Source organism: Triticum aestivum, chromosome 1A, assembly GCF_018294505.1.
Source record: "Triticum aestivum cultivar Chinese Spring chromosome 1A, IWGSC CS RefSeq v2.1, whole genome shotgun sequence".
Classification (NCBI taxonomy): Eukaryota; Viridiplantae; Streptophyta; class Magnoliopsida; order Poales; family Poaceae; genus Triticum; species Triticum aestivum.
Genome location: NC_057794.1, coordinates 554760886 through 554770469, shown reverse-complemented (window position 1 = coordinate 554770469; position 9584 = coordinate 554760886).

Below are 9584 nucleotides of genomic sequence, written 5' to 3'. Positions count from 1 at the left end.
GGGCGGTGGGGGGGGGGTAGCAATGCCACCGGAGCGTCTCACCGGGCCCTCATACATGCGGGGTGGTGTGGTGGCATGTCCGAAGAGGCGGGACGCGTCTCCGGGGCGTGGCCCCCCCTCACGGACGGCGATGACACGGTAGTAGACGTTCTGCGGTAACGATGCGGCGTCAATATTACTAAATACTCGGAGCGCGATAAAATCATGAGTTTTTTTGCATGACGTGGGCACATGTGCTACAGGAATGATGGTATTTTTTCATAATTTTTAGTGATGGAGAAGTATCCGAAAAATTCCCTCTACGCGGATTGCCCTTCGCGCGTCTACGGCTATGGCCGACGGCCTCCGGGGGCTAGCATGTTGCCAAATCTTGCATAGGCGGCCTCTCACAAGTCTGGAAGTGTTGTGGCGGTTGCAAACGCCCCGCAAGTGTGTCCGGGGTGTGCACCCCTCACAGACGGCGCCGCCGCCGGCAACTTGAGGGGGGAAACGGACGCGTCGGGTCTACACGGAGGGGATCTTGCTGTGGGTCTGGCCCGGATGCTGCTCCAAAGTGTTCCTATGGGCTGACCTAACACAACCGGGTGGGGAGGTCCACTGGTCAAAGCCCGTCTGTGCAAAGTCAAAGGGCTAGATCCCGTGGTCAAATGCTACAGGTTTAGGCGGGACGGGGGCACTGGGGGTAGCAATGCCATCGGAGCATCGCACGGGGCCCTCATACATGCGGGGTGGTGTGGTGGCATGTCCGAAGAGGCGGGACGCGTCTCCGGGGCGTGGCCCCCCCTCACGGACGGCGATGACACGGTAGTAGACGTTCCGCGGTAATGATGCGGCGTCAATATTACAAAATACTCGGAGCGCGATAAAATCATAAGTTTTTTTGCACGACGTGGGCACATGTGCTATAGGAACGATGGTATTTTTTCATAATTTTTGGTGATGGAGAAGTATCCGAAAAATTCCCTCTACGCGGATTGCCCTTCGCGTGTCTACGGCTGTGGCTTGCGGCCTCCGGGGGCTAGCATGCCGCCAAATCTTGCGTAGGCGGCCTCTCACAAGTTTGGAAGTGTTGTGGCGGTTGCAAACGCCCGACACGCGTGTCCGGGGTGTGCCCCCCCTCACGGACGGCGCCGCCGCCGGCACCTGGAGGGGGGAAACGGACGCGTCGGGTCTACACGGAGGGGATCTTGCTGTGGGTCTGGCCCGGATGTTGCTCCAAAGTGTTCCTATGGGCTGACCTAACACAACCGGGTGGGGAGGTCCACTGGTCAAAACCCGTCCGTGCAAAGTCAAAGGGCTAGATCCCGTGGTCAAATGCTACAGGTTTAGGCGGGACGGGGGCACTGGGGGTAGCAATGCCATCGGAGCGTCGCACCGGGCCCTCATACATGCGGGGTGGTGTGGTGGCATGTCCGAAGAGGCGGGACGCGTCTCCGGGGCGTGGCTCCCCCTCACGGACGGCGATGACACGGTAGTAGACGTTCTGCGGTAACGATGCGGCGTCAATATTACTAAATACTCGGAGCGCGATAAAATCATGAGTTTTTTTGCACGATGTGGGCACATGTGCTATAGGAACGATGGTATTTTTTCATAATTTTTGGTGATGGAGAAGTATCCGAAAAATTCCCTCTATGCAGATTGCCCTTCGCGCGTCTACGGCTGTGGCCGGCGGCCTCCGGGGGCTAGCATGCTGCCAAATCTTGCGTAGGAGGCCTCTCACAAGTCTGGAAGTGTTGTGGCGGTTGCAAACGCCCGACACGCATGTCCGGGGTGTGCCCCCCTCACAGACGGCGCCGCCGCCGGCACCTGGAGGGGGGAAATGAACGCGTCGGGTCTACATGGAGGGGATCTTGCTGTGGGTCTGGCCCGGATGTTGCTCCAAAGTGTACCTATGGGCTGACCTAACACAACCGGGTGGGGAGGTCCACTGGTCAAAGCCCGTCCGCGCAAAGTCAAAGGGCTAGATCCCATGGTCAAATGTTACAGGTTTAGGCAGGACGGGGGCACTGGGGGTAGCAATGCCACCGGAGCGTCGCAACGGGCCCTCATACATGCGGGGTGGTGTGGTGGCATGTCCGAAGAGGCGGGATGCGTCTCCGGGTCCTGGCCCCCCCTCACGGACGGCGATGACACGGTAGTAGACGTTCTGCGGTAACGATGCAGCGTGAATATTACTAAATACTCGGAGCGAGATAAAATCATGAGTTTTTTTGCACGACATGGGCACATGTGCTATAGGAACGATGGTATTTTTTCATAATTTTTGGTGATGGAGAAGTATCCGAAAAATTCCCTCTATGCGGATTGCCCTTCGCGCGTCTACGGCTGTGGCCGGCGGCCTCCGGGGGCTAGCATGCCGCCAAATCTTGCGTAGGCGGCCTCTCACAAGTCTGGAAGTGTTGTGGCGGTTGCAAACGCCAGGCACGCGTGTCCGGGGTGTGCCCCCCTCACGGACGGCGCCGCCGCCGGCACCTGGAGGGGGGAAACGGACGCGTCGGGTCTACACGGAGGGGATCTTGCTGTGGGTCTGGCCCGGATGTTGCTCCAAAGTGTTCCTATGGGCTGACCTAACACAACCGGGTGGGGATGTCCACTGGTCAAAGCCCGTCCGTGGAAAGTCAAAGGGCTAGATCCCGTGGTCAAACGCTACAGGTTTAGGCGGGACGGGGGCACTGGGGGGTAGCAATGCCACCGGAGCGTCGCACCGGGCCCTCATACATGCGGGGTGGTGTGGTGGCATGTCCGAAGAGGCGGGACGCGTCTCCGGGGCGTGGCCCCCCCTCACGAACGGCGATGACACGATAGTAGACGTTCTGCGGTAACGATGCGGCGTCAATATTACTAAATACTCGGAGCGCGATAAAATCATGATTTTTTTGCACGACGTGGGAACATGTGCTATAGGAACAATGGTATTTTTTTAATAATTTTTGGTGATGGAGAAGTATCCGAAAAATTCCCTCTACGCGGATTGCCCTTCGCACGTCTACGGCTGTGGCCGGCGGCTAGCATGCCGCCAAATCTTACATAGGCGGCCTCTCACAAGTCTGGAAGTGTTGTGGCGGTTGCAAACGCCCGACACGCGTGTCCGGGGTGTGCCCCCCTCACGGACGGCGCCGCCGCCGGCACTTGGAGGGGGGAAACGGACGCATCGGGTCTACACGGAGGGGATCTTGCTGTGGGTTTGGCCCGGATGTTGCTCCAAAGTGTTCCTATGGGCTGACCTAACACAACCGGGTGGGCAGGCCCACTGGTCAAAGCCCATCCGTGCAAAGTCAAAGAGCTAGATCCCGTGGTCAAACGCTACAGGTTTAGGCGGGACGGGGGCACTAGGGGGTAGCAATGCCACCGGAGCATCGCATCGGGCCCTCATACATGCGGGGTGGTGTGGTGGCATGTCTGAAGAGGCGGGACGCGTCTCCGGGGCGTACCCCCCCCTCACGGACGGCGATGACACGGTAGTAGATGTTCTGCGGTAATGATGCGGCGTCAATAATACTAAATACTCGGAGCGCGATAAAATCATGAGTTTTTTGCACGACGTGGGCACATGTGCTATAGGAACGATGCTATTTTGTCATAATTTTTGGTGATGGAGAAGTATCCTAAAAATTCCCTCTACGCGGATTGCCCTTCGTGCGTCTACGGTTGTGGCCGGCGGCCTCCGGGGGCTAGCATGCCGCCAAATCTTGCGTAGGCGGCCTCTCACAAGTCTGGAAGTGTTGTGGCGGTTGCAAACGCCCGGCACGCGTGTCCGGGGTATTGCCCTCCCTCACGGACGGCGCCGCCGCCGGCACCTGGAGGGGGGAAACGGACGTGTCGGGTCTACACGGAGGGGATCTTGCTGTGGGTCTGGCCCGGATGTTGCTCCAAAGTGTTCCTATGGGCTGACCTAACACAACCGGGTGGGGAGGTCCACTGGTCAAAGCCCGTCCGTGTAAAGTCAAAGGGTTAGATCCCGTGGTCAAACGCTATAGGTTTAGGCGGGACGGGGGCATTGGAAGGGTAGCAATGCCACTAAAGCGTCGCACTGGACCCTCATACATGCGGGGTGGTGTGGTGGCATGTCCGAAGAGGCGGGACGCGTCTCCGGGGCGTGGCCCCCCCTCACGGACGGTGATGACACGGTAGTAGACGTTCTGCGGTAACGATGCGGCGTCAATAATACTAAATACTCGGAGCGCGATAAAATCATGAGTTTTTTTGCACGACGTGGGCACATGTGCTATAGGAACGATGGTATTTTTTCATAATTTTTGGTGATGGAGAAGTATCCGAAAAATTCCCTCTACGCGGATTGCCCGTCGCTCGTCTGCTGTGGCCGGCGGCCTCCGGGGGCTAGCATGCCACAAATCTTGCGTAGGTGGCCTCTCACAAGTCTGGAAGTGTTGTGGCGGTTGCAAACGCCCGGCACGCGTGTCCGGGGTGTGCCCCCCTCACGGAAGGCGCCGCAGCCGGCACCTGGAGGGGGGAAATGGACGCGTCGGGTCTACATGGAGGGGAGCTTGCTGTGGGTCTGGCCCGTATGTTGCTCCAAAGTGTTCCTATGGGCTGACCTAACACAACCGGGTGGGGAGGTCCACTGGTCAAAGCCCGCCCGTGCAAAGTCAAAGGGCTAGATCTCTTGGTCAAACGCTATAGGTTTAGGCGGGACGGGGGCACTGGGGGTAGCAATGCCACCGAAGCGTCGCACCGGGCCCTCATACATGCAGGGTGGTGTGGTGGCATGTCCGAAGAGGCGGGACGCGTCTCTGAGGCGTGGCCCCCCCTCACGGACGGCGATGACACGGTAGTAGACGTTCTGCGGTAACGATGCGGCGTCAATATTACTAAATACTCGGAGGGCGATAAAATCCTGAGTTTTTTTGCACGACGTGGGCACATGTGCTATAGGAACGATGGTATTTTTTCATAATTTTTGGTGATGGAGAAGTATCCAAAAAATTCCCTCTACGCGGATTGCCCTTCGCGCGTCTACGGCTGTGGCCGGCGGCCTCCGGGGGCTAGCATGCCGCCAAATCTTGCGTAGGCGGCCTCTCACAAGTCTGGAAGTGTTGTGGCGGTTGCAGGCGCCCGGCACGCGTGTCCGGGGTGTGCCCCCCTCATGGACGGCCCCGCCGCCGGCACCTGGAGGGGGGAAACGGACGCGTCAGGTCTACACGGAGGGGATCTTGCTGTGGGTCTGGCCCGGATGTTGCTCCAAAGTGTTCCTATGGGCTGACCTAACACAACTGGGTGGGGAGGTCCACTGGTCAAAGCCCGTCCGTGCAAAGTCAAAGGGCTAGATCCCGTGGTCAAATGCTACAGGTTTAGGCGGGACGGGGGCACTGGGGTAGCAATGCCACCGGAGCGTCGCACCGGGCCCTCATACATGCGGGGTGGTGTGGTGGCATGTCCGAAGAGGCGGGACGCGTCTCCGGGGCGTGCCCCCCCCCTCACGTACGGCGATGACACGGTAGTAGACGTTCTGCGGTAACGATGCGGCGTCAATATTACTAAATACTCGGAGCGCGATAAAATCATGAGTTTTTTTGCACGACGTGGGCACATGTGCTATAGGAACGATGGTATTTTTTCATAATTTTTGGTGATGGAGAAGTATCCGAAAAATTCCCTCTACGCGGATTGCCCTTCGCGCGTCTACGGCTGTGGCCGACGGCCTCCGGGGGCTAGCATGTTGCCAAATCTTGCGTAGGTAGCCTCTCACAAGTCTGGAAGTGTTGTGGCGGTTGCAAACGCCCGGCACGCGTGTCCGGGGTGTGCCCCCCCTCACGGACGGCGCCGCCGCCGGCACCTGAAGGGGGGAAACGGACGCGTCGGGTCTACACGGACGGGATCTTGCTGTGGGTCTGGCCCGGATGTTGCTCCAAAGTGTTCCTATGGGCTGACCTAACACAACCGGGTGGGGAGGTCCACTGGTCAAAGCCCGTCCGTGCAAAGTCAAAGGGCTAGATCCCGTGGTCAAATGCTACAGGTTTAGGCGGGACGGGGGCACTGGGGGTAGCAATGGCATCGGAGCGTCGCGCCGGGCCCTCATACATGCGGGGGGGTGTGGTGGCATGTTCGAAGAGGCGGGACGCGTCTCCGGGGCGTGGCTCCCCCTCACGGACGGCGATGACACAGTAGTAGACGTTCTGCGGTAACGATGCGGCGTCAATATTACTAAATACTCGGAGCTCGATAAAATCATGAGTTTTTTTGCACGACGTGGGCACATGTGCTATAGGAACGATGGTATTTTTTCATAATTTTTGGTGATGGAGAAGTATCCGAAAAATTTCCTCCATGCGGATTGCCATTCGCGCGTCTACGGCTGTGGCCGGCGGCCTCCGGGGGCTAGCATGCCACCAAATCTTGCGTAGGCAGCCTCTAACAAGTCTGGAAGTGTTGTGGCGGTTGCAAACGCCCGGCACGCGTGTCCGGGGTGTGCCCCCCTCACAGACGGCGCCGCCGCCGGCACCTGGAGGGCGGAAACGGACGCGTCGGGTCTACACGGAGGGGATCTTGCTATGGGTCTGGCCCGGATGTTGCTCCAAAGTGTTACTATGGGCTGACCTAACACAACCGGGTGGGGAGGTCCACTGGTCAAAGCCCGTCCGTGTAAAGTCAAAGGGTTCGATCCCGTGGTCAAACGCTATAGGTTTAGGCGGGACGGGGGCATTGGAGGGGTAGCAATGCCACTAAAGCGTCGCACCGGGCCCTCATACATGCGGGGTGGTGTGGTGGCATTTCCGAAGAGGCGGGACGCGTCTCCGGGGCGTGGCCCCCCCTCACGGACGGCGATGACACGGTAGTAGACGTTCTGCGGTAACGATGCGGCGTCAATATTACTAAATACTCGGAGCGCGATAAAATCATGAGTTTTTTTGCACGACGTGGGCACATGTGCTATAGGAACGATGGTATTTTTTCATAATTTTTGGTGATGGAGAATTATCCGAAAAATTCCCTCTACGCGAAATGCCCTTCGCGCGTCTACGGCTGTGGCCGGCGGCCTACGGGGGCTAGCATGCCGCCAAATCTTGCGTAGGCGGCCTCTCACAAGTCTGGAAGTGTTGTGGCGGTTGCAAACGCCCGGCACGCGTGTCCGGGGTGTGCCCCCCCTCACGGCCGCCGCCGCCGGCGGCACCTGGAGAGGGGAAACGGACGCGTCGGGTCTACACAAAGGGGATCTTGCTGTGGGTCTGGCCCGGATGTTGCTCCAAAGTGTTACTATGGGCTGACCTAACACAACCGGGTGGGGAGGTCCACTGGTCAAAGCCTGTCCGTGCAAAGTCAAAGGGCTAGATCCCGTGGTCAAACGCTACATGTTTAGGCGGGACGGGGGCACTGTGGGTAGCAATGCCACCGGAGCATCGCACCGGGCCCTCATACATGCGGGGTGGTGTGGTGGCATGTGCGAAGAGGTGGGACGCGTCTCCGGGGCATGGCCCCCCCTCACGGATGGCGATGACACGGTAGTAGACGTTCTGCGGTAACGATGCAGCGTCAATATTACTAAATACTCAGAGCGCGATAAAATCATGAGTTTTTTTGCACGACGGTGGCACATGTGCTATAGGAACGATGGTATTTTTTCATAATTTTTGCGGATGGAGAAGTATCCGAAAAATTCCCTCTACGCGGATTGCCCTTCGCGCGTCTACGGCTGTGGCCGGCGGCCTCCGGGGGCTAGCATGCCGCCAAATCTTGCGTAGGCGGCCCCTCACAAGTCTGGTAGTGTTGTGGTGGTTGCAAACGCCCGGCACGAGTGTCCGGGGTGTGCCCCCCCACACGGACGGCGCCGCCGGCGGCACCTGGAGGGGGGAAACGGACGCGTCGGGTCTACACGGAGGGGATCTTGCTGTGGGTCTGGCCCGGATGTTGCTCCAAAGTGTTCCTACGGGCTGACCTAACACAACCGGGTGGGGAGGTCCACTGGTCAAAGCCCGTCTACGCAAAGTCAAAGGGCTAGATCCCGTGGTCAAACGCTACAGGTTTAGGCGGGACGGGGGCACTTGGGGGGTAGCAATGCCACCGGAGCGTCGCACCGGGCCCTCATACATGCGGGGTGGTGTGGTGGCATGTCCGAAGAGGCGAGACGCGTCTCCGGGGCGTGCCCCCCCCCCCTCACGGACGGCGATGACACGGTAGTAGACGTTCTGCAGTAAAGATGCGGCGTCAATATTACTAAATACTCAGAGCGCGATAAAATCATGAGTTTTTTTGCATGACATGGGCACATGTGCTATAGGAACGATGGTATTTTTTCATAATTTTTGGTGATGGAGAAGTATCCGAAAAATTCCCTCTACGCGGATTGCCCTTCGCGCGTCTACGGCTGTGGCCGGCGGCCTCCGGGGGCTAGCATGCCGCCAAATCTTGCGTAGGCGGCCTCCCACAAGTCTGGAAGTGTTGTGGCGGTTGCAAACGTCCGACACGCGTGTCCGGGGTGTGCCCCCCCTCACGGTCGGCGCCGCCGCCGGCACCTGGAGGGGGAAACGGACGCGTCGGGTCTACACGGAGGGGATCTTGCTGTGGGTCTGGCCCGGATGTTGCTCCAAAGTGTTCCTATGGGCTGACCTAACACAACCGGGTGGGGAGGTCCACTGGTCAAAGCCCGTCCGTGCAAAGTCAAAGGGATAGATCCCGTGGTCAAACACTACAGGTTTTTAGGCGGGACGGGGGCACTGGGGGAGTAGCAATGCCACCGGAGCATCGCACCGGCCCCTCATACATGCGGGGTGGTGTGGTGGCATGTCCGAAGAGGCGGGACTCGTCTCCGGGGCGTGCCCCCCCCCTCACGGACGGCGATGACACGGTAGTAGACGTTCTGCGGGAACGATGCAGCATCAATATTACTAAATACTCAGAGCGCGATAAAATTATGAGTTTTTTTGCAAGTCGTGGGCACATGTGCTATAGGAACGATGGTATTTTTTCATAATTTTTGCTGATGGAGAAGTATCCGAAAAATTCCCTCCACGCGGATTGCCCTTCGCGCGTCTATGGCTGTGGCCGGCGGCCTCCGGGGGCTAGCATGTCGCCAAATCTTGCGTAGGCGGCCCCTCACAAGTCTGGAAGTGTTGTGGCGGTTGCAAACGCCCGTCACGTGTGTCCGGGGTGTGCCCCCCTCACGGAAGGCACCGCCGCCGGCACCTGGAGGGGGGAAACGGACGCGTCGGGTCTACACGGAGGGGATCTTGCTGTGGGTCTGGCCCGGATGTTGCTCCAAAGTGTTCCTACGGGCTGACCTAACACAACCGGGTGGGGAGGTCCACTGGTCAAAGCCCGTCCGCGCAAAGTCAAAGGGCTAGATCCCGTGGTCAAACGCTACAGGTTTAGGCGGGACGGGGGCACTTGGGGGGTAGCAATGCCACCGGAGCGTCGCATCGGGCCCTCATACATGCGGGGTGGTGTGGTGGCATGTTCGAAGAGGCGGGACGTGTCTCCGGGGCGTGGCCCCCCTCACGGACGGCGATGACACGGTAGTAGACGTTCTGCAGTAAAGATGCGGCGTCAATATTACTAAATACTCAGAGCGCGATAAAATCATTAGTTTTTTTGCACGACATGGGCACATGTGCTATAGGAACGATGGT